The sequence below is a fragment of the Dermacentor silvarum genome, chromosome 2 (assembly GCF_013339745.2).
Source record: "Dermacentor silvarum isolate Dsil-2018 chromosome 2, BIME_Dsil_1.4, whole genome shotgun sequence".
In the NCBI taxonomy this organism is placed as follows: domain Eukaryota; kingdom Metazoa; phylum Arthropoda; class Arachnida; order Ixodida; family Ixodidae; genus Dermacentor; species Dermacentor silvarum.
Window position 1 is genome coordinate 237,576,929 of NC_051155.1, and position 25,598 is coordinate 237,602,526.

Sequence of the window (25,598 nt, forward strand, 5' to 3'; positions counted from 1 at the left end):
TTCTTTTGTATTCACCTTGCGCTTTTTGGATGTACTCTTAATTTCAAGCTTGTTCTCTTTATTCTGGTTTTTTTTTTTTACTTAAATTCCCCTACATTTTTATTGCGATAGCAATTATATGGACACTCAAAAGCAGATTTCTAACGTCGCCGTCGCCGTCGCCGTCGCTGTCGCCGTCGCCGTCGCCGTGAGGTTCCGTATGACGTCATTTGGAGATGAAATCGTCGCCGCGCGCCGAACGCTGTATGTGCGAGTGAAAGGGCGCGAGGGGCGCGTCTTTCACGGGGAGTGAACGCGCGGCGGAGAACAAACGCGCGTTCTGCGCCGTGCTCGCTTAAGGGCTGCAGAAGTAGGCGTCTCTTTTCTCCTTTACAATCACCATATATGTAGAGCAAACGCGCCTTCTTCAGACGCGCGAGAGGCCGTGGGGCAGGGGGAGGGAAGGGAGGCGACGTTTAGCTGCGGCACCAAGTGCCTATTTATATCAGAGGCTCCAGCAACAGTCACCAACGCCGCACGCATTTTGAGCTAACGCGGGCAAAACGCCGATGGCGTCGACAACAGTTCTGCGTGTTGTTGCTACCAAAGCCGCTCACCTTACTTCGTATGACATTGCTGTGTTGCTATCGCATTCATTGCTTCGCCCTTAGGGCGAAACTGTGACATTTTTATTGCGATAGCAATTATATGGACACTCAAAAGCAGATTTCTGCCGTCGGCGTCGCCGTCGCCGTCGCCGTGAGGTTCCGTATGACGTCATTGGAGAAGAAATCGTCGCCGCGCGCCGAACGCTCTATGTGCGAGTGAAAGGGCGCGAGGGGCGCGTCTTTCACGGGGAGTGAACGCACGGCGGAGAACAAACGCGCGTTCTGCGCCGTGCTCGCTTAAGGGCTGCAGAAGTAGGCGTCTCTGTTCTCCTTCACAATCACCATGTATGTAGAGCAAACGCGCCTTCTTCCAACGAGCGAGAGGCCGTGGGGGAGGGGGAGGGAAGGGAGGCGACGTTTAGCTGCGGCACGCAGTGCCTATTTATATCAGAGGCTCCGGCAACAGTCACCAACGCCACACGCATTTTGAGCGAACGCGGGCAAAACGCCGATGGCGTCGACAACAGTTCTGCGTGTTGTTGCTACCAAAGCCGCTCACCTTACTTCGTATGACATTGCTGTGTTGCTATCGCATTCATTGCTTCGCCCTTAGGGCGAAACTGTGACATTTTTTTTAATGTATGCGTGCGCCAGCACTCAGACCTCGTGGTTGTTCCTGAGTAAGGTGATTAAATTAGATTAAGTTAGACAAATTAAATAGATAGACAAATTAGACAAATTAAATAGATAGACAAATTAGACAAATTATATAGATAAACAAATAAATAGATAGACAGATAGATAAATAGATAGATAGACATATAGATAAATAGATAGATAGACTGATAGACAAATAGATAGATAGACAGATAGATAAATAGATAGATAGACTGATAGATAAATAGATAGATAGACAGATAGATAAATAGATAGATAGACAGATAGATAAATAGATAGATAGACAGATAGATAAATAGATAAATAAACAAATAGAGAGTTAGATAAATAAATAGATAAATATACAAATAGACAGTTACATAAAGAAATAGATAAATAGACCGATAAATAGACAATTGATTGATTGATCGATTGATTGATTGATTGATCGATTGATTGATCGATTGATTGATTGAACGAGATAGATAGATAGATAAACTTTAATTCAAAGATAGTTTTGTCTTGCCCCAATGGGGCATGGCTAATGGTCGGGGCCCCTAGTCCAGGGCTCCGCTGGCTCTTGCCATCTTCTCTGCTCTCTGGATCAGCTCGAGCTGGTCGTCGAGGGCCGAGCTGGACAGCAGTGCCTCCCATTGCTCCCTCGTGGTGTTCGTGTCATGGTGTTCTATGTTGTGTAGCGTGCACTCCCACGTAATGTGGTATAGGGTTGGTGTGGCCCCACACCACGGGCATTCGTCCCTGTAGGCTGTGGGGTGCAGGCGATGTAATATGCGTAGGTTCGTGTAAGTGCCTGTCTGGAGCCTACGCCAGGCAGCGGCATCCTCCGTCTTTAGTATTCTATGGGGTGGGGGATATCGCAAGCGACTCCCTCAGTGGTAGTTCAGGATTGCTGAATACTCGGTGTCAACTGGGTCAGGGTCATCTGCAGTCGGCGTGATGAGTGCTCTGTTATGTGCAAATTCTCGAGCTGCTCTGTCGGCATACAGGTTACCCGTGATGGCAGCGTGACCCGGTATCCAAATGATGGTTGTGATGGTGTTGTCGTCAGTGTCCTCCTTGGGTATTTGGGCTAGGACTTGTGCCGCAGGTCTTGCGATTCTTCCCTGTAGGAAGTTGCGGCAGGCCTGCTGGGAGTCCGTGAGGATCGTCAGTGGTTTGCTTGCGTGTTGGCCTTCGCGGATGGCTAACGCGATGGTCAGCTCTTCTGCTTCCGTGATCGTGCAGGGGCGGGTCGATGCACTGGAGGTGACGTGGCCTCGGCGGTCGCAGACCACTGCCACTGCGCCCTTTTATTGCGATAGCAATTATATGGACACTCCAAAGCAGATTTCTGCCGTCGGCGTCGCCGTCGGCGTCGCCGTCGCCGTTGCCGTCGCCGTCGCCGTGAGGTTCCGTATGACGTCAATGGAGATGAAATCGTCGCCGCGCGCCGCCGAACGCTGTATGTGCGAGTGAAAGGGCGCGAGGGACGCGCGCTTTCACGGGGAATGAACGCACGGCGGAGAACAAACGCGCGTTCTGTGCCGTGCTCCCTTAAGGGCTGCAGAAGTAGGCGTCTCTTTCCTCCTTTACAATCACCATATATGAAGAGCAAACGCGCCTTCTTCTGACGCACGAAAGGCCGTGGGGGGGGGGGGGGGGGGAAGGGAGGCGACGTTTAGCTGCGGCAACAAGTGCCTATTTATATCAGAGGCTCCGGCAAGTCACCAACGCCGCACGCATTTTGTGCGAACGCGGGCAAAACGCCGACGGCGTCGACAACAGTTCTGCGTGTTGCCGGTGCTGCTGCATGTCCAAGTTTATACAGCTGATAAAGCTACTATCATTACTCCGTATAGCTCTCTACAAATTTGCTATCGCAATTGATGCTTCGCCTTTCAGGTGAAACTGCGACTTTTTTCTTCGTTCCGTACATAGCGACGTCCGTAAAACGGGCCGTGGTATCGAACCTGAATGTTTTCTCTATGTATTGGGCCCTCGCTTTCCTCCTTCCGGAGTGTAGGTTAGGGTCCATGTTGCGTGGTATTGGGGCAATGTGATACCTGTCCTGGACGTGACGAGGTATCGTGCAGGTTTCTTGGGTTCGTGTTGTTGTGACTTTGAAGCCCAAGGTTTGTAGGGCCTGCCGGCCCGTGTGAGTCCGCGCAAGTCTCTGTTGTTGTGAAACGTGAAGGGCTTCTGTGAGTTCGCTGAGGGTGTTGTGTAACCCCAGCGCCAATAATTTCTCAGTCGATGTACTCATCAGCAGGCGGAGAGCGGTCTTGAAAGCCATCCTCAAGAGCGTGTCGGCCTGTTTCGTCTCGGATTGTGTGAGATGGTAGTAGGGCAGGCTGTATGTGATTCTGCTCACCACCAGGCTTTTGACCAGTCGGAGTGTGTCCCCTTCCTTCATGCCTCAATCAATCAATCAATCTATTTATCTATCTGTCTATCTATATATTGATCGAACGAGAGAGGGCGAGAGCCCGCATGGGAGCATCCTGCTTTACTATAAGAACAGCAGCGTGAAGAACAACACTGTCGCTGCAGTGCATAAAAGGACCTCCGAGGTTACCGACTTTTTTTCACCAGCTGGAGCAAAAGGACTAGCGACGCTTGGCTAGCGACCGGCACGGCGCTCCTTTCCTCCTCGGCTGTTCTCTGCCCTCCGAGGCACACTCCGACGTGACCTCCTCCAGCATACTCGAGGGAATTTGACGCGGCGGAAGCCGCAAAGCCCAAAGGTTAAACGTGATTAGCGCGACCAGCGGGGCGCGGCGTTTCCGACTTTGTATCCGTCACGCCAACTCTGTGCAGCACAGCGGAACCCGTCATCCAACCAGAATTATCTGTGTACAGTCTCAGAGAAAGACAGAAACCTTTTCAAGTAACGGCACCTTAAAGAGAAAAGTAAATTGAGCTGTGTTAGAGGGAGAAAGAGTCAATAGTTATAAATATATATACCGGGTGTTTCAGCGAACATCTTCAAAAATGTTTAAAGGTTGCCTGTGACAGATCGCACAATTCTAGTTGATGAGCTGGTCTACTCGAAGAGGCGGACATCACTTGCACGAAAAATTGAAATGCATATTCGACTGAATAACAAAAAAATCACTAATCAAGATTTTACCCAATTGCAATTTACAAATTCTAGCCGGGCAGTTCGTAATTAAGGCGGATCCACTTGAAACGAATTCTCAGCATGATAACAGTTTCGAGATATTAATTCCCGAACTTTGCGGAGAAATGCATACCGAAAAAGTCACTCTCACCGCGAGTGGAGAATTGGTAAGCCAGAACAGACGAAAAAAGCAAATACGGCTGTTGACGCCGTCTTAAAACTGCCCGCACTATAGCTCACCGTCACGTCGTAGAGCTTGAAGGCATCTTAATTTTCCACCGGTAATGATGGGCTCAACTACATTCCAAAAGATCCTTAGACTGAACTCAGAAACTTTCAAGAGCATTTTCTGAGACCACAGTGGTCTAAATACGGGATAATACTTTAAACTCCGTGATGTCACAATAACGTACCGGCACAAATGTATCGGCGCGCAATTTAAAAAAATTGAACTTTGACATTCATATTGTTCTTTAATTGCCAACCTGCTACCGCGAGATTAACTAAAATGTAGCTTTGAAACAATACAGGACAGACCAGATGAGCTCTGGTCTACACGCCGTACGCGTGGCTGTTGGCACGTACCGTCCATGTAGGAGGGTTCCCCATTGTCCATCGCAATTCCGCCAGTCCACAACATTGGCTCAATTGTACACTACTGTACAACACAAAAGTGCACCGCTACAATCGGTGCTCCTTAAGGTTACTGTTGTAAACGCTCATAAGGTTCGTTCTCATAAACGTATCACGTATATAAACATCCCGATCATTGTATTGTGCGGTGAGTTGTTGCCCTGTGTGGTTCGTTTCTTTTTGTACAGTGCAGTTTATTGAACGCAACCTAACGTTCCTGTCATGGCCCTCATTACGTGCCATTATTTAATGGTGCTATAGATATCACTAAACTGCGTGGCAATCCGGTCCTCGTTTTTTCTTTCATCTCTTCACATATGTTTATAGTAGACTTTTGGAACAGAATCGACCTAATTATTTCTTCGCAATGGAATCGCCACTTGTAAGCCAGACATGCTCCACCAACTTGACTGGGTAGCAAATACCACTATATCGGTGCCATTACTATCGTAAACTGACTACCTGCGCTAGTCGTATGTAGCCCTCCTTTGGATAGTGATGCATCTACGAGCGGCTTTATCAACTGTCCTTAGCAGAATCTTAGTCAACTTTGTGACAAGCACTTACTATATTTCGGTTAGTAACCGACGCGACCTTTTTTTCTGTAAGAGACATGTAATACCACGAACGAACTTGCGGCGCACAATGTTTGTTCTCATAGAAACGCGGTTCTCGTTCAGTTGACGGTACCCTTCGATTTCGCTGCACTGCACGGAGTCGGCGAGACGGAAGTGCAAGTTTGGCTTTCTTATCATCGTTCAGCGTCTATTCTCAAGTGGCGTCGAAACAGTGGCGTTGCGGAAATGCCAGTGGAGCGGGTGAAAAAAGTATGTCCTCCTTTTGTTTGTTTTTTCGCCGGAACTTGCGGTATCTTTAGGAAGCAGGGAACGAGGCAATCGTCCAGAGGACGCGCAGTCCGTTGGGATGGGGACTGTGCACGTCGTTCGATCCACCTCATCAACCGCACGTTCCCGCCGCAAGCCTTTTTGTACACTCACGGGCTACTCTTCGAGCTCCTTGATGACCATGATGATGATGATGATGATTTATGATCATCCCCTTCGAAACGGCGCGACGACAAAGAGTCACCTAGCCTGCTTGAGCTAATCAAGTATATATTTCTAGATCTAGCCCGATGCCGTGGGATCAAATCCTAGCCGCGGCGGCCGCATTTCGCCGGGGGAGAAATACAAAAGCGTCAGCATGCCGTGCACTGGATGCACTTTAAAGAACCCCAGGTGGACAAAATTAATTCGGAGTCCCCCACTACGGCGTGTCTCGTAATCTTTTTTTTTTTTTAACTCAAGCCGATTTCCGGTCTCGCGCATGCGCAATTTCGTTTACACTATATGCCTACGGCTACGCTAATCCACTTAGGCTGTGGTAAACGGGCTAGACTGTAAGACCCTTTTCCGCGACAAACATTCCTGGCCCATGGCGCCATGCATGCGTGGCAGGCTTACAAAGTGACGCGGGCGTTACTACACTTTATGAAATTTACTGGCTTCAGTGACCGCTTGCAGGCGTGATGGGCGGCCCCGTGTGTTTAAACTGCTAACGAATCCCCTCCTTCCACGCTATTTCTTTTTTTTTTTTTTTTCAGGCAAACCGCAGTAGGTTGTCCTTCCTACCTCGCCCCCTCTCCCCTCTTCCTCCTCTTAATCCACTTGCTTCAACCATTTTCTCAAACTCTTTAAAGCACTCTATAGTGCCATGTAATGTTATATATGTTGTTAAGCCAAGAGTGTTAACAAACTATGCAAAGAAAACAAGAAATTATTATGTCCCCGATATTTTTAATGAACTTGATGCAACACTGTATGATATAAATTCAAAATTCAAAATCATGAAACAAATGAGGAAGTGTTATTCAACTGTTTATTGTAATATGAGATTTTTTATTTGTATTCTTACGTGACTGGAAAACATAGTATTTATTCTTTGTGTGTTGGAATATTTTCTTTGAAGTTGTATAATTTGAACTAATTCTGTAACGCTTCATATCTCTATTGAAAGATGTACCACCTGCTGCTTGGTCTTCTAACAAGCACGATGTGCTTAGATTGAGCAGTAAACATTATCTGTCAAAATGTATTTGAAATAAAATCTGATTTGATTGATTGATTGATTTGATGTGAAAATAAAGTCGATGGAAACGCTGTCGCCGCTCGTTTAGACTCAACCATGCATGGAGCTCCACTGAATTCGCGGATGAACGCTCGGCGGAAAGACGCGGAACCGATATCCCACTAAATGATCGATTGAGGACGCGACGCTGGCAGCTGACTAACCACGCGGCAAAATAGAGAGAGAGAAACGGTGTGGGAAAGGCAAGGAGGTTGACCGGAAGCGGCAAGAAGTGATGTTAATGGTATGGGAAGAAATGGAATGTGAAAATAAATGGCCCATGGGAATTACACGAAAGCGCCTTCTGATTACGATAACTCAGCGCAAATTGACGGCCAAACACATACAAAAAAAACAAAAAATACAGACGAGGACGAGCGCTACTATGAACTGTTTATTCACAGGCCAATATATATATATATATATATAATATATATATATATATATATTATATATATATCTTATATATCTATATAGTACTGTTTGGTTGCACATGCGCCCCGTCACGATTAGTAAAACAGCTAGGACACTATAGTCGGAAGTCTAGATACCCTACTTGCTCGTAAACAAGAGCACTACCCCATCGCGATAGAGCACAGGTTCCCAAGGGCAGAAAAACAAACAATAAAACAACAAGCATGCAAATTTCCAGCAAGAACACTGGCTGTTCTGAAGCCCTTTCAAGCGGTAGTGGTTATATATTCTGCGGCTTTCACTTTATTTTATTTTGCGTGTGGTGTGCGTGTGCGTGTGCGTGTGCGTGTGCGCGCGTGCGTGCGTGCGTGCGTGTGCGTGTGCGCGTGGTGCTTGCGCGCGCGCGTGCACGCGTGTGGTGCGTGTGCGGGTGCGTGTGCGGGTGCGTGTGCGTGTGCGCGTGCGTGTGCGCGTGCGCGTGCGTGTGCGCGTGCGTGTGCGCGTGCGTGCGTGCGTGCGCGCGTGCGTGCGTGCGCGCGTGTGTGGTAAGCAAGAGTATTTACATATTTCTAGGACGCGTAAGTGCAGAGTAGCTAATATATAAGAAGAAACGGGAATTCATCTATTCATAATATGCGTAAAAGTGAAGGAATGCGTCTGATGTCGGCCAACCATGTGAGCTCAGTGGCTATGGCTTTGCGCTGCTAACTGCGAGGTCACGGGTGGGGACTGAATGCAAGAAACATCTCGTATATCATGCTTTTAGTGCACGTTAAAGAACCGCAGGTGGTAGGAACTGATTCGGGGTCCCCCACTACGGCGTGCCTCGATCATAATCGAATCGTGGTTTTGGCACGTAAAACCCAAGAATTTAAATTTCAGTCTGATGCCCTTTTTTTCCATTGGGGTTTAAACTATGTCCTACATCAATGGCGCACGAAATGAAAAATGGCACCTCATTTTCTAGAAAACGCGTTTCAGTCATTTAATTCTGTCGTCGGTCATGAGTCATCGGTTGAAAAAAAAAAGAAAAGGGCGCAACAACGAATGATCGGAGTTTTATTTTTACGATTGTCTAACCTGGTATAAGCCATTTAGAGTATGCATCGCAACCCGGCCGTGCGGTATGCTAAATTACATCAGGCGTAACTTCAGGAAGGCACCACCGCACGTAAAAGAGCTTTAGACAGACTTGTACGTAACAAATTACGCGTAATAAATTGTAATCAGTTACGTCTTTGGGTAATTTTGTAATTTAACTATTGCTTTGTTGACTCGGTAACGCCTACTGTAGTTCAATTAGAATTGTAGTTAGAGCGCCGCTCTTAGGCGCCCGTCCCTGCGGCAAATGTCGGCGTCGTACCTCGTAAGCAATCGAACGAGCGCAGCGAAGGATGAGAGCGAACGCGGAGAGCAGCGGGGGATGAAAGACGGCGATAGCGAAGAGAGCGCGAGGAGGAGTGTGCAGCGGAACCATGAGCGGAACCATCGACTGAACGCGGCAGGCTTGTAGATTCGCATACGTCTCTTGTAAGTCCGAACTCTGAGCTATTCTCTTATAATTTTTTTTGCTCTCTCTCCTGGAAGCGCTTTTAAGTGAACTTCACTGGTCGCAAGAGTTGCTGCTCAATTTTTTTGCGTAGTGCCGTCTATGACTTTCCTGGTATAGACAGAAGTGTTTGACAGTTAAACGCGTATGTTTCTATCCGTTTGATGTATGCGTGATTCATACACACACATCTTTCGGTGATTGTGACACACGGACGGTATTCTTAGGAATGAATATAGTGCAGCTGTATATTAAATTACATTACAGATCTGGCCATCTTTTCAAGGAAGGTGAACGTTTGCTGGCGTTCGTTACAGTGAACTTAAATGGCCGACCAGTGACGGTCGCTGGTTGGTTGCGATGGCCATTTCAGACGTTTGTGTCAGGGAATTACCGATGGAGGACTTTTCAGTTTTTCACTGGCCCTATCGGAAGCGCATTCCCCTAGCCCCAGCAACAACGAAGCGCTAAGGTTCATAGAGGACCCACACCTGAACATCGCGGTGTTTTGACAAACCACAGTTTTGTGAGCAAGGTGTTCGTACGTTACAACACAGACCTTCCCTCCGTCGCGCACATTGAGCGAGCTTTCAGTGTCGCTGCCAGATATCTTCACAAGAAAAGGAGAGAAAATTATGAAAGAAGATTTTGAAAAGCGATTCTAACTGAAGTTAAATAACGTGTGAAGGGCTGCAGATGATGCTTTGAATGAGCTAGGCGAGCTCATTCTATATATAGTCATATATTTGTGCAATGTTAATAATGATGGGGAGGAAAGTAACGCTAGTGTATAATCGCTTACTTTTCAGTAATTACTCGATTACTTTCGTGGGACAGTAACTGGTAACTGTAATGGATTACATTTTTTGAAAGAATTAATTGTAATCATAATCGCTTACTTTCTGTAACGCGTACAAGTCGGGTTTTAGATTAGGGTACCCAAGCGTTGGGGCACGAAAACCACCGGGTGTGTGCAAAAGAACCCAAAGCGGCACAAAAGAGCGCGAAGGGCCCACAATGGTGTTTGTGTCCCCTAAAGCTCGGCTGTGGCTTGGGTACCCTATTCTAAAGCTCTCTATATTATAAAGTAACATCCGGCCATTCTTAGAATAATGCCTTCGCAGCGTGCGAGCGGCCTGCTTCTGCGTTGTCAGTGACGGTGGAACGTGTTCAGGACTGCGCCGCCCATTTCGCCAAGCCACTACGACTATTGTGGGAGTGCGTCCAAAATAAAGCCTAATCTACCCGACGAAACCATAGAGAAACGTCGCGTGCTCACGTAATTTGAACATTTCTTTCAGATCTGCTTCGGTAAAATGGAAATCAATAAAAACATTCATCTGTAGCTACTTCCACAGCATTCCGCATCTGCCCATCGAGATGATGCTATAGAGGTTCGCGAGTACTTTTGCCGCGCCAATGTGTTTAAACGTGGTTCTTTTTTCTGCTGTCTTTTTTTTTTCTATTTACATACAATTACAATGTGGAATAAGTTGATCCAAGCCGTTAGCGACTGCCATTGTATGCCTACAAATGTTCTAGTTTTCTTGGTTGTGTGCGCTTTGTAGCTTTTCTATATAGTGCATACGCTGGTGTATTTCTATATCTGTTTTCTCGTATGTATTTTCTTTTCGTGTTAGTTACTTGTGTATTCGTACGAAATCTTGTACTGGCCTCATAGCATTTGATACTATATTTCGAGGCGAAACTCGCGGTTCTCGTTTTCTTTGCAATTGTTACCTGTATTCTCCCTATACAATAATATTTGTATGGGGCTGCAGGCTGTCTGTAGTAAAAAAGAAAATAAATAAACAAATAAATAAATAACAAGCGGGTTTAAACATTACGCGATGCTAATTTGTGCACCTAAAATTCCGAATAAACACCCGATAGCGGCATATCAATTCAAATCGTAAATCTGGATTCTGTCGTCCGTACAGAAGTGGAGTGGCTGTTCTATTCGAAAGGAAGGCAGATTTCCGCTGACACCTTAAGAAAATCAGCCAGTGGGGACGAGAGTTTAGTCCTTTTGGAGACAAACCACGCTGCCACAGTTATTGACTTCTTTTTTATAACTAAAGCTTAAAACGCTCACTGCTCTGGTACTTTGAGAAAGAAAACAAAAAAAAGAGACCAACAAGGGAGGGGGGGGGGGGGGGGGGACGCTGCAGCACGTGCTTGTGTTTATCTGTACGGAAAGAGAAGGATAATATACTACTGTATTTAAAATTTGCCGATGACTGCCACTCCATTCCGGAGGCTTTAGGGCCAAATGCGCACAATACTCCGGTTCCGCGGCAATATGCTTTGAATGCAGGGGATAAAGTTAAGTGTTATAAGATTCCGCGACGCAAATAAAAACGAGGACACGTGAACACATTCCACGCGCAGACACATTTACGTGAGCTGTAACAAAAATAAACAAAGATAAAAACATTCCCAGCCCAATCAATGGGAGGCGTTTTATGGGGCCATGGACACGAAGCGAATGAGGCCGTCAGAGGCGCTGTCCCTGGGTGGTGCAAGCGCTTCTCACCTTGGCGACGGCTCGAAATAAGCCCAGACTTGACAGGCGCGTTCACGCTGGCAGAGCTCTTCAAGGCTTTCTCCAATATATATATATATATATATATATATATATATATATATATATATTGTCCTCACCTAACGCTCCACGACGTGGGGCAGAGCCGATATGTTGTGCGGCGCGTGGACGATTGAAATGAGGCAGCTCACGACACATCTATCTATCTATCTATCTATCTATCTATCTATCTATCTATCTATCTATCTATCTATCTATCTATCTATCTATCTATCATATATATATATATATATCCATCTACCCATTAACCTAGCTATCTAACTATCCGTCTATCAATCAATCAGTCAATCAACCAACTAACCAACCAACCAATCATCATTACACCACGCTCTTTCTTCACAGTCACTTTCGCAAGCAATGCGAATAAAGTTTTCCTTGGGCACCACGCCCTTTTCTTAACTCAAATACAAGAAGAAAGAAAGAGCATTCTAATTAGTCAACGGCTGAATTGATTTGAATGAAACGATGCCGGCGTCCCAAGGAATTAAAATCCTGGTCATTTTGCAAAATCGCGCACAAGTTGTTTTTTTTTTTTTTTAGGAACCATAAAGTTCACAGTTACGCGACACCTCAACAAGAACAAACACGTCTGTTTTGTAGACTGCATTTGGAATGAATAGTGGTAATTAATATGTACATTTTTACTAGAAATGGTTTTTAGGCGCAAAAAGTAAGACTCGGGCGACAGAACGAATTCTCGGGATGACGTCAGTTTCTAGAAAGTTAATTCCCGAACTTTGCGGAGAAATGCATTGGCGTTCCAGTTAGTTTCTTAACAAAACGGTTTATGCATTGAAGCACAAAATTAACTGGAACACCAATGCATTTCTCCGCAAAGTTCGGGAATTAATATCTCAAAACTGGTGCCATCCTCAGAACCAATTCCAAGTGGATCCGCCTTGCGAACTCCACGGCTACAATTTGTAAATTGCAATATGGGCCATCAGGTAATTAGTTAAAACCTTAATTAGTGATTTTTTTTCATTAGTCGATTATGCATTTCAATTTTTTGTGGAAATAATGTCCGCCTCTTCGAGTAGACCAGCACATTAACTAGAATTGGGCTATCTGCCACAGGCAACCTTAACTAAAGTTTGAAAGTGTTCGCTGAAACACTCTGTATGATGTCCTCTGCTAGTTCCCGTGCCACCGTATCCTTACTTTTCCGTAATATGCATGTGTTTTCCAATATTACGAAAATATTACGGAAAAGTATAGGATACGGTGGCACGGGAACTAGCAGAGGCGATGTATGTAATGATGAGCGGCAATGCAGCCAGCTGTGGAAGACGACGACCACGAACGCGGGAGCAGAGGCACGAGCGCGTGCCGAGCACGAGCGCAACCCGAGGGGCGCCAACGAGCCGGCTGCGGAAGAATACGACGACGCTCGAGCCAATGCTGATGATGAGACAATTTTCAGTACACAGACTACTTCGCCTAGGCATATACGATTTCGCCTAGACATATAAAGTTTCGCTTTAAATACAGAACCTACACTCTCGGTGGGAGTATAGTTAGTAGCCTATGATTCTCCGTCGGCGATTTCTGAGAAGTTGCCTGAGAAACACCGCTCGATCCGGTGCTTCGGAGTTCGCGATTACGTGCCACCAATAATTGCGCAATCCTAGCTCAGGATACGCGGATGAAAGAATTTGTACTGAAGACTTTATCCTAGCACGGTATACTATACTTGCTTGCTGGTTTCGCCACAGCGCGGAAAGATTATTTGTGGAAGCAGCTGATCATAAACGACAGGGGATGATCGTTGTGCACAAGGACTTGCGCAAGCTTTATCGTAGCTTACAAAATAGCCGATTTTCCGGCGGGTTTCTTACCGATCGATACGCTGAAAATGTGTGTGTCCCGTCTGGCCTCCTCTCCTCTATCTAGCGCCTTCTCCGCCCGCTGCTTTGCGGCACTTCCACAACTTCCTGACCACTGCGTTGACACTGGAAAAATGTATTACCAGCTCCCATGACGTACAATAACCTGCTTATATTTGGTAAATTTCAGTCAACTGCTGTAAGAAAAAGGCCTACTACTCTGCCTTATCACTTGAAATAAGATACAATTGCGCTCATTTATTGTATATTACCACAGAAGTACTCACTGGTGCCACTAAGTAGCACCCTCAAGCCGGCCCTATATTTGCGGGAACGTGGCGCGCTCATAATGCGGGCGTCTAGCCGACTACAGCCCGACGGAGGCTCCGAGAGGGCCGGAGCAGATTAGGGTGCCTAACGTATAAGTCATCCCGTTCGTCGCGGCCTATTCGAACGGCGAAAGAACAGCGTGGCCTCTCAGCCACGATTTTCGCTGCAACTAAGCCACACAGACCTTTCGATGTTTCTAGAACGGCAATATCGGAGATTTATTGAATGTCCGCCTTCAGTGACCCGGCCCTTAATCCGTCTGCCTTAAGGGAATGTCTGGATCCAAATTCTCGTTGTCAAGACAAACTCCTTGCTTTTCATTTCAAAGTGCTCGGTCCTTTGGAGCGACAAGCTTGACGCCATCCTTGCAGCTCCAGGTACCCCAATTCGCGGAATGCCACTTCTGGCCAACTTGCCCTCCACCTCGCATCATTCTATTTCTTATTTCTGTTGTGGTGGGGGCCTTCGCGAGGCCCAGCTGCTCGTTTAAAAGCTATTTATAACTCTTCAAAACAGTCGCACCTCTTCCGTTTCTTTCACCTTTCTTTCAAAAAAATGCGGCGAAGGGAGTCGTTTATAAATAAGAGCCTCAGGAACGAACCAGAGCGTGCCCGGGAATGACAACTGGTGACGTCACTACAGCCGGACGGCTCGGCTGTTTATCCGATCTATACCGCAAAGGCACGCGTAATATCCGCACCGTCGACTTGGAACCCATGCAGAGCAGCGCGAAAAACATTCGCACTTTTTCCTAGCCGCAGGCTAAACTTTAGAAGGTGGAAAAGCTTGGGAAAGAGCCGTATATATCCCAGCCAAGCCACAGAGGCACGCTGTGGACTTTTTGTCCTGCGTAATCCACCTCAGCTTGCGAGAGTCTAGCTGTAGTTTGATTTTGTGAATAGAGGTTAATTTTCGCGGGGAAATCTTTCGAGGACATGATTCGGGATCGTGCCATGGTCTCAGAGGCTACACGTGCGCGCAGCTCGACATCGGCATTCATGCCTCGTGCCAAGGCCTCCGCGGTAGTCCTATCTGCCCTATCTCGGATACCACGCCCATGAGTGTGTAATTATCAAAAACGCCACCACGTGCCTCAAGAAATTCAAGTCCGGTTTTTCTTCTTCCCAAGTTGGATGGAAATATACGTTTCTACGCCATTATCTGGAAACAGATCCTCCCGCAACAGTAGTGGAAGATTCTGCGCTAGATAAAAAAAAATCATAGTATAATTGCTTATAATTTTGCAGTGGAGTCATTCCAGCGTCTAAACTACTGATTCGATATACAGGGTGTTTCAGCGAACACTTTCAAAATTTATTTAAGGTTGCCTGTGGCAGATAGCCCAATTCTAGTTAATGAGCTGGTCTACTCGGAGAGGCGCACGTTACTTGCAAAATAAATTGAAAAGCACGACCAAATCATTAACAATAATTTACTAATTAAGTTTTTAACTAGTTACCTTATGGCCCATATTGCAATTTACAAATTGTATCCGTGGAGTTCGCAAGGCGGATCTACTTGGAATTAATTCTTGGGTTGACACTAGTTTCGAGATATTAATTCCCGAACTTTGTGGAGAAATGCATTGGCGTTCCAGTTAGTTGCTTAACAAAACGGCGCTTTATGCATTGAAGCACAAAATCAACTGGAATGCCAATGCATTTCTCCGCAAAGTTCGATAATTAATATCTCGAAACTGGTGTCATCCCGAGGATTCGTTCTAAGTGGATCCGCCTTGCGAACTCCACGGCTACAATTTGTAAATTGCAATATGAGCCATCAGGTAATTATTTAAAAACTTAATTAGTGAATTATTGGTAATTCTTCAATTATGCATTTCAATTTCTTGTGCAAGTAATGTCCGCCTCTTCGAGTAGACTAGCTCATGAACGAAAATTGTGCTATCTGCCACAGGCAATCTTTAAGAATTTTTGAGAGTGTTCGCTGAAACACCCTGTATACCGCCAGGGCGCCGCAATCTGAGCCATTCTATAAGCTCCGCCGTGGCGCCGAAATCAGCGGTTAGTTGAGAGGTGCGTTATTAAGAGGTTCATAATTTTATCTGCGTGCGATGAAAATGTTGCTATGTTTAATCAAAACGCGTGAAAGCTTTCCACGATCAATTGAGAAGTGTGTTGCCCACACACTCGTGGGCGCGCGTGAATTGCGCTCTTTCGTTGCTCCCTTTCGTTATTCACTTACACAGCGCTGCGAACGGCCGGGAGATAGCGCCACGAGATGCGTGAACTTAAGAGTTACTGTATATGCTACCAAAGATGCATATACAGTAAGTCTACGTGAACTACAACGAATATAAGCAACAGGGTGAGCAATGTGTCCGCACGCTGCAGAAAAAATCCCGAGACAACTCGGGGCATTGTAATGGAACGTCAGATATTCACCCAGCCGTAACCGTTGGGAACGCCTACTTTCAGGAGGCGCTGCATGAGGTTCAAAAATGTTAGGAGCATTAACAGGCCAGCAGTAGAGATAAGCAAAAGACGTTTAGAGTATTCGTGAAAAAATAAAAGCAGCCAAAGCATCGTGTCGGAGTCTTTACAGGCATATTGTAGCGACTTCAGTCAAGACGTACAGGTTTCGAAAAATTTATTTAGGGGCCAACTTGTGCCCAGAGCTAAAGCGGATCACTCTGTTGCCTGCGCAGCAAAGGTACAGTGTACTAGAATTATTCTAGTACGCTGTTACAGTGTGCTAGAATAGCAAAGGTAGTCGAAAACGTTCTCTGTCGCGTGCCGCTGTCCTCGAACGCCGCTCACAGCCTCCCTTGATGAAGTCACACGCTGTCGTTTCCCATTGGTGGGGCAGCTTCTCGGTGGAAGCTCGTGCGCACGCAGGCTGGTAGACAGGCGCACTCCGCGTGTCGTCATGGACGCTGTTGGTGCTCAAAGCGGAGCCCTCCACTGCGGCGTGCCTCATATTCAGAACCGGTTTTACCGTTTTGGCACGTAAAACACCAGAAAGAAGAAGGCTACGTGGCAATATGTAACAATACAATATACAGTATACAGACAGACAAAGCGCTATATTTCAATAGATACACCCGCTTAAACGGGGTGTCATTGCACATCATCATCACTGGAATCCCCACTTCAAGATGATGGCTGAGAAAACTTTTTAGACAGAAGAAGCGCCTTTATCTGTGTAATAGCCTACCGTAATCATACCGCAATATACTGCAAAAAAAATATGCTGCGGCTAATACAAGAGTTTGTACGGTACGTAAAGCAGAAAAACAAGAAAAAACTAAAAGAAAATGAGAACCAGGACCAAAATAGCGATTTGAGCTGGCTTGCGATCTTGTTTGCAACATTCACCTTGCTTCACACACACAACACGCCCATGGTGGCAAAATCACCAAAGGAGCTACAAAAATAGGCGTCATCCACTTCGACGAGGCCCTTTTCGACTTTCTCACTTCCTTTCATTTCAGTCTTCTTGATTTGTTATCTTCTATTATTTTTACCCGAAAACAGTCATTAGTCAGACTCTCACGTCCACGTTAAATCGCTTGTAAGAGATTTCTTTGTATAGAAAAATGAAAAGTGCTCGTGCATACACCACGGAAAACGAAAACGCCTGCATGAGCATAGCTTTACAAACTCTGGTCCTCGTTTCGACTTCTTTCATTGCCTCATCTACATGAGAGTCTGATTCAGATTGTGTAATTTGATTAAGGATTGAAACACACAAACAAAAAGACATTGTTCGCATTTTACGCTCCGGTAGTGCGAACACGCGCGACGACTTGCGTCGGCGTTTTAATAAATTAGCAGGGCGCCTTGGTTAGAAGCCTGTCAGCGCCACCGCTAAGCTTCCCATGCATGGCATCACAGGAGTTGTTGCTACGCGCCGGAAAGTATTCTCTCGCGGTTTTCGAGCAAGCAAACCTGCGAGCACCAGCGCGGCTGATGAATGAAACGCAAAACCAAACAAACAAACAAACAAGGCAGACTGCATGTGGTTTTCATATACCTGCGTGTGTGCGTGTGTGTGACACTATTACGTGATTCATTTACGGGCTCGGTGTGCTAGAGTTTACAAAGTTTAGCGGCCAGCTATACGAGTATACAGTTAACTTGGGCCAAACTTTAAATATACGCAAATACTGCGTAGCTGGACAGAACCAAGGTAATGTTTGCCGTCGCTTGGAGATACTCAGATTATTTCTTGCATTCCGCCTAATTACACAATTATTCTTAATCAATTAATCAACTTCTCAATTACTATAATTAGATTAAAAGTGTCAATGATCAAATTGTAGAGCAACATGAGAAACTCCCGATACAGCTTTCTGTTGCTCAATACGTACTACATAAGTGTTTTTCAGAGCATGAAAGAAGCGGCCAGTCGCGATTGCCGCGCGACTGGCCGCTCGAGGCACTTTGCCTGTATTCGCGTTTCTCATGTTGCTCTACAATTTTCTCATGGACACACTTTTCATCCAATTATAATATTTGAGACGTTGGTTATTTATCTAGTTAGGCGGAATGCAAAAAATAATCTGAGTATCTCCAACCTACGGGAAACAACATTACCTTGGTTCTGTCCAGCTAGGTAGCATTTGCATATATTTAAAGTTTGGTCCAAGGTAACTGAAACACCCTGTATATACAGGGTGTTTTGGTTAACTTGGGCCAAAGTTTAAAAATATACAAATGGTTCGTAACACGACACAACCAAGGTCATGTTGTTTGCCGTCGGTTGGAGATCCTCAGGATATTTTTTGCAATCCGCTTAATTAGATAATTAGTCCTAATTAATTAATCAACTTCTCAATTACTATAATTAGATTAAAAGTGTCAATGAGAAAGTTGTAGAGCAATATGAAAAACTCCCGATACAGCTTTCTGTTGCTCAATACGTGCTACATAAAAGTGTTTTTCCGAGCGTGAAAGATGCCCGCGAATACATGCAAAGTGCTTCGAGCGGCCAGTCGCGCGGCAATTTTGCGTGTATCCGCGAGCTTCTTTCACGCTCTGAAAAACCCTTTTATGCAGTACGTATTGAGCAACAGAAAGCTGTATCGGGAGTTTTTCATGTTGCTCTACAACTTTCTCGTTTACACTTTTAATCTAATTATAGTAATTGAGAAGTTGATTAATTAATTAAGACGAATTATCTAATTAAGCTGATTGCAAAAAAAATAACCTGAGTATCTACAAGCGACGGCAAACAACATGACCTTGGTTTTGTCGTGCTACGAACCATTTGTATAATTTTAAAGTTTAGCCCAAGTTAACTATAAAGCACCCTGTCGACACACACACACGGCGTTGCGATATTACATCGCCCTTTCAAGTAATTACGTGTATACGGGATGCTGCAGTGATTTGATTGTCTCGGTTCACAATTCCATTCCAGCCTCTACGCACTTGCGATGACATCGTCACACTCAACCAGAGCACGCTTTTAACGAGTTCTCGTCTCTCGTACAAACGATGTTCGTTTTCCTTGGTGTCGGGGCTTTCGAAGCACCGCCGTCTTATAATCCGTCTTCTTCCCAAGGCCAGCGATGAGCGTGCTTCACGGTTGGGCCTCTCGATGGTTATGCCACGTGTGTATAAAATGACGCACCCTGTTAAGCATGGTCTTAAGTAGCGCTAACTTTACGAAACAAGAACGAAGAAGGGCGACACACACTTGCAAGCTCTACATTCGCCCTGCTTCGCGGTACGCACCCTGAAAACTGTATAGGAAAGCTGCACTGTCATCCCGGATAGAGCTTAACGCTAATAAGGGTTGTTAAAGGGGCAGTCAGTATATAGACAAACATTAAATCAGTTTAGACGGATAGAGTATTCTTTCAAAACTCCAGGTTTCGTAAATTTTGCCGTAATAAGTTGAGCATTAGAATAGAAAACGGAGACCAAAGTTCCTGTTTCTTGAATTGCCCGCCGAAACCGCGGCACTGGTATAGATAGGTCAGTGTGGAAGTTAAGAAGTTAAGTATTTCTTCGTACTTGAGCTGGTGTGTTTCAGTAAAATTTAATGAAGCTTGCCAAGTTCCGCCTTTTGTTCTTTTAAAATACGATGTAGTCCACCTCTACCGACAAAAAAAATAACAATAATGACCTGCGAAGACGCCTTCGTAACTTATGACGTCACGGCGATCTGGTGCGGGAACTTGAAGGCGCCGCCGCCACTCTTCCTTCATTTCTGCGTCATTTCTACCATAGTCATACTTACCGTTACCAGGTAACGGTAAGTATGACTACCAGGTAACGGTAAGTATGAATTTATTGGTATTGTGCAGTAAGTTAATTAACTAACATAGCTAATCTTTTCTCTCTTTAGTGCCCTTTTAAGGTGCACAAAAACATTAACAAGAAAAATTGACAGTCACTTAAGTATCCTTACGTGATTTGAAGCGAAAGCATGGGGACTTGTCTAAGTTATCAGCTTAAATTAAAGCTCCACCTTAATCCACGTTGCTCTTATTTCTACCAACCTTAATCCACTTTAATCTTTGGGAGTTGGCCAGGTTCGACGCCGTGGCTGTTCCCCGTGGGATTTCGCAGTGCGAGTAGCAGCAGGTCTAACGCCGGGAACGTGACGTCATCACTTGGTCACGTGGGTTTTGGTACCATCGGATGATAACAATGGACGGCGGATTTTCCGCTTCATGGGGCGTATAACGCTTTCGCATTAAAAGCAAATTCTAAGGAAGACGAAGGATCACAGAAACTGAAACAATCACCAATTTCTTGCGAGGCTAGCAACGCCATGAAGTGACGACGAACGGCATCTAAAGAGCACAGCTGTAACGCGTTCAGTTGTCCCTCGGTTCTCAGCGCGGATTTCTTTTCACACATCTATAATGATCAAGTAAGGAACATAATTGTTTGTACTGGAAGCAAATTAGGAGTCTTTGTTTGTTTGTGGGACAGTCTCGTTCACAAAAGAGTGGAATAGAACTTCCTGCAAATGCGCAAGTGAGCTTAGCACACTACACCTTCGCCCAACAACGCCCGCGGAACTCGTTGTTTAAATGAAGACAGAGTGCAATTAATCGCGAGCTAGCACGCGTGCCTTCACTGTGTGAGCAGCGTCTACATTATCCATCTCATAATATACAAACACGCGCGTGCGCGCATGTACTTAAAAACTGGATACACCACCATTATTTTGGCAAACTGCCTAGCAGAAGTGCTGGCTATTATCAAACTATCTAAACTGTGATGAAAAATAGGGTAGCCCTTCAAGAGAGCTGAAGAAGTCACAAGACACGATTTATTTACGTGCAACTAAATGCGTTGCTTCTCTAAATGATTTACCACTAAACCCGTTGCAGTTCCAGTGCTTTCGGAAAATTTAAATGTGGCACGAAAGAAACAACAACAACGACATACACACGACGTTACAGACGCCAAGTCGCATCAAAAGTGTAGAACTATTTACCCGTTTACACCTTATATATTCGAACCGAATGACCGGCCATCTGCAAAGCGGTTCAACGCACCAAAGGCGTCGAGCAAAGGAAGGTGGACTCACACAATGCGTCGGTCAGAGGCGCAGGACTTCTAGGTGCAGTATCGGCGAACCAGCGGGTCAACGATTCAGGGTAAATGAGACAATAGCGGCGGCAAACAATGGATGCGCCAAGTCCAGCAGCGCGCGTGCGCGTCTTGTTGTGGACGCAGCTCCGCATTGCCGCCCAGTCGCGCACACGTGCCACAGGAACGCCTCGTGGCGGAACGCCGGACAGAATGAAGCTCCCTAGAAGGAAGGAACACGTGCGACACCACGCGGCGAGACGTAAGCATGACCTTACGTTCACGAGAACCCGGCGTGTGATAGACGCGAGCTGCGTCTCTCGGCACGTATCGCTCAAAAGACCCGCTGATTGCGTCCAGAGGCAAGCGTATGCGTGCCAGCCGTCATTTACTTCCGCCGCGGGACGCTATAGTCTGCTGGTTTCGCAGTAGCGCAGCAGCCAGTGCTTGTTGAATAACGTGCCGATCGGACGATGTCCACCGGCGAGTGCATGCCACAGAGTAGACGGTCACACCCCTCGTCATAAGTTTGCAGATACGTTACTGCAGTGCCTGCACGGTGCAGAGTTACAAGCTTTGATTTGATTGTCTTTTATCCCGCGCATGCCCTACGGCTACGGTGTAATCCTCCCGAAATAGATAAAAAAAAACGGGCAAGTTCGCACTCGGTCGTGCAAAGCTTAGGCACAGCGAAGCTATCGATCCTCAAGTCTTACTGGATGCTACTGCTAGGTATTAACTTGGTTTAACTTAACGACGCATGTAGAAAGGTATTCTCGAGCGATCATTTTCGGAGGTACCTTCCCTTTCGCGACATTTCGCGTGACTAGCGCTGGACGCGTAGGCGTCTACGAGCGACAGCGTTCCTGGCGTGCCACAAATGCAGGCAGGCTAACCAAGGTTGGCAAAGTGCCAAGAATGCTGTTGCTTGCCGACGCCGAACGCGTTGGAGGCTAGCCGCTCGATATCAATCGGCCAGCTTTTTTTTTTTTTTCTCTCTCTCTCTCTCTTGGCTCAGCGCGCCGCGGAGAGAAGAGAGGCGGGGGTCGGGAAGGGAGAGAGCTGGAGAGGAGACCGCGTGCGCATGACCGCGTCTCCTCCTCCTCCTGGTTTCCATGGCTACGGCGCGGCAGTTTCTCGATACGAACCACAAATTACGGCTGGTTTAAACAGCTTCGCTGTTGAAAAGATTCCGGCGAAGCTAGTTTTTTTTTTTTTTTTTTTTTTCCAGCAGTCGCGGTGCCTCACTTCAGCATTTTGACAGCGAGTGTGCGCGGTCATCGAGTGAGATGTGTTCATGTCTGCTTGTGAGAGCATGACACCATGCTTGTTAATTAGTTTAGTAAGCGAATGTTTACAAGTTTATGCGGCCGATAAAACTGCTATCCTTACTCGTATAGCTGTCTACTAATTTGCTACCGCAATCGATGCTTCGCCTTTCGGGCGAAACTGCGACTTTTTTTCTCTTCTTCTCCTCCATTCCATATAACCTTTCAACAATGTCGAACAACCGACCTGAACCTCATAACTCGGCCCGATCTCCCTGTCTTTTGCCCAATGTACATATACCTCTTTCAACAGTGCCAAAATGTGTAACTGTTTACACTGCCTAATTATTAGCTTCCTTCCTGCTTCTCTTACCAGAAAAGAAGCCGTGAATCAAGCCGAATCTCGAGATGTCCCACTCAGCTGCCGCAGAAACGTAAGGAAACTATCTCTCGTCACCAAAAACTGCACAACACGCCGCGGCTGGGCATCCCCCGGGGCGTCTGCCTATGACATCATGAATATAAACATGAAGCTCGTGACACGTGCTCCCTTAAGTGCTCGTAAATCTTTCGTCAAGTTCGCAAGCAACTACCGTTGTTTGCGTAGGACATTTGCAAATAAATAAAAAGAAGAAAGGAAAAGAAAAAAGAAGACGAAAGTGGTGTGAATTCAATTTCCACTGTGCTTTCGTGAATGCATGCGCCGGGACCGGGAGACAGTCGGGAGCACGGACGAGCCACGCGGCAGCGCTACCAGAAAAGAGAGAGCAAAGTATAAGATCGAGCCGCTCTTTTCACGAGCCAATGCTTACGCGCGGCTCGAGCCAAGACGAGGCCCGTTAGACGTGACAAGAAGGCTGCCGTGCCTTCGGACTGTCTCCTGCGGCTTAAACCAAGCGAGTGTGTAAGGCGGGGCTAATCTCGTTTGGAGCGTGCGACCTCTTGTCCAGCTCTTCCCCTTGGGTATCCCCCGGACGCTCGCGCGATTACTGGAGCGGCACGAGTATTTGCAAGTCTAATCTCGGTTCTGCTGCCGTGTCTGGCACACGTTGTCTCCAGCCGACGCTCGTTGACACAAAATATGAAAGGGGAAAAGAGAGAGAGTGCTTAGTTTGCCGAGGAGCAAGAGGAATGCTCGAGTACAAACGACAAAGTGCAATTGTAGAGGTACTGAGTGGCGTTTGAGAGTATAAGCCACAACGGCGTGTTAGCGTAGGTTGGCGTAGGTTGTCGTTGTATTGTGTCGGCAATTTAGTGCTCCTTGCGGAATACTGCTCCCCGATATGCTACGGGAAGTACCGGCACGTATAGAGGGTGCGTCGCACTGGCAGAATCTGTGACTTTCCCGCAAGGGCAAAAGTCGGTGCTTTTATATCGCTTTTCGCACACGGTATTCTCCGGTTCTTGAACTGCCAGTTGACTGCGCGTGAGGCATTAGATATATAATAATAGTTCCAGCCCATGACATAGCGCTCGACTCAGTGTGCTTTGAAAAAGATATATCTTTCTCTTTCTCAATCGAAAAGCTTTAAAAGCATTGTATTCACGGGCTATATATACCAAGGCCGTAACGAGGAGGCTTAGGGGGCTCTGACAACCACGAAATTATCACCGCGGCGTTATACTGCATAGCATAAGTTACATACCGTATTTACTCGTGTAAGGACCGCACTTTTTTTTTTCTTTGGGAGTTTTACTGGGTGCGGGCCTTACACGAAGCAGGCTTACAGATACTCAATGAAGCCTCGAAATGTGCTCAGACTGCCGCAATCACTTGCGGCCGACTATGAATACATTTACAGTCACCGACCGATTTCGATCGAACCCCAAAAAATACCGCGAAAATGTCCGAGTAATCGCAAAGTCCGAAAAAGCGAATTGTGGCGGTAAAATCGATTTTGTTGTTTTTAAGAGCGCCAGCACGGTGGAAAACTTCTTCAGACTTTTGCTATAAGAGTCGTACTCCATTAAAAATTCATGATGACCGAGGCCGCAAGTGCGTTACGCGTTCACCCGGCCATCGCGGAGCCCGATGGGCGTCGCAATGCATGCAGATACCGCACACGCCACCGTGATAATTCTCGCCACTGTCAGCTTATAGACTGTGCCCCGCACAATCGGTTTGTAGTTGTATGCCCACACGCGAGCGTATACGCCGATCCGTCTAGTAAGCGCACATATACGAAGTTGGAAGGCATTCGCGGAAGGTGTCGGCTGATCACCCGCGATACCTAACTCCGCTTTACGCACGTGGCTGTCAGGCCTTGCCCACAGACGCCGACTAGGCCTAACGAGCGCCGCTTCGCCGTTTCGTTGGGGGCCATAGTTGCGGTTTGATGCCGAGTGGGGGATGCGGTGACAACAATGCTGTTGTCGGCACAACTGCAGTACAATCTAGTATATCCGGTTGCGGAAATTGGAGCAAGCTCCCCGTACAAGCCACATCAACTTTTGGTTTATGTGGCTTGTACGGGAAGGGGGGGGCTCTAACCCCCCTCCCACGTGTCCAGCCCCACCATTTCAACATATACCTTCAGTGCTCTGTTCACATTGTCATTACAATTCAGGGGGTGGCTTGAGGTCTATCATTGTCCTGTACTTATTCATTCACTCTTAAATTCAAGCAGGACCAACCGCGTGTTCGATGGTTGCGGCGTTGAATTCCACTGAAGCAGCTCTGGGCGAAAAAAAAAAAAAAAAAAAAGATGCAATTTGCAAGACCCCAGTCTCTGCTCCCTTCACTGTGTCTGCTTACGTACGGAACGACCAAACCCTGCTGTCATTTAACGTCGCCGCCTTCGCGCTGACGACGCGTGAGTGACAGCATGTAACATACACATTATTTTGGTGCTCTAACCACGCTTTTACTGACATTCCTGAGTTCTCCCACTCCATCAGTCATAAGTGAGTGACCTCCTCTGACACTGCCACCACTCACTGCTGCCACGACCGTTTAGGTAAGAGCAG

General features: G+C 46.4%; 1 protein-coding gene across 2 annotated transcripts in view; it reads right to left on the reverse strand.

The window, feature by feature from the left end:
- Positions 1-25,598, reverse strand: part of LOC119442913 (RING finger protein nhl-1) — a 130,117-nt gene that overhangs the window by 100,430 nt on the left and 4,089 nt on the right. The window contains exon 1 of one of the 2 annotated variants that reach the window (XM_049662455.1): positions 21,362-21,490. The exons of the other annotated variant lie outside the window; for it this stretch is intronic. The gene's annotated coding sequence lies outside the window, so the exon portion shown is untranslated. Of the gene's footprint in view, positions 1-21,361; positions 21,491-25,598 lie in introns of those variants that run through there. 2 annotated transcript variants of the gene reach the window in all.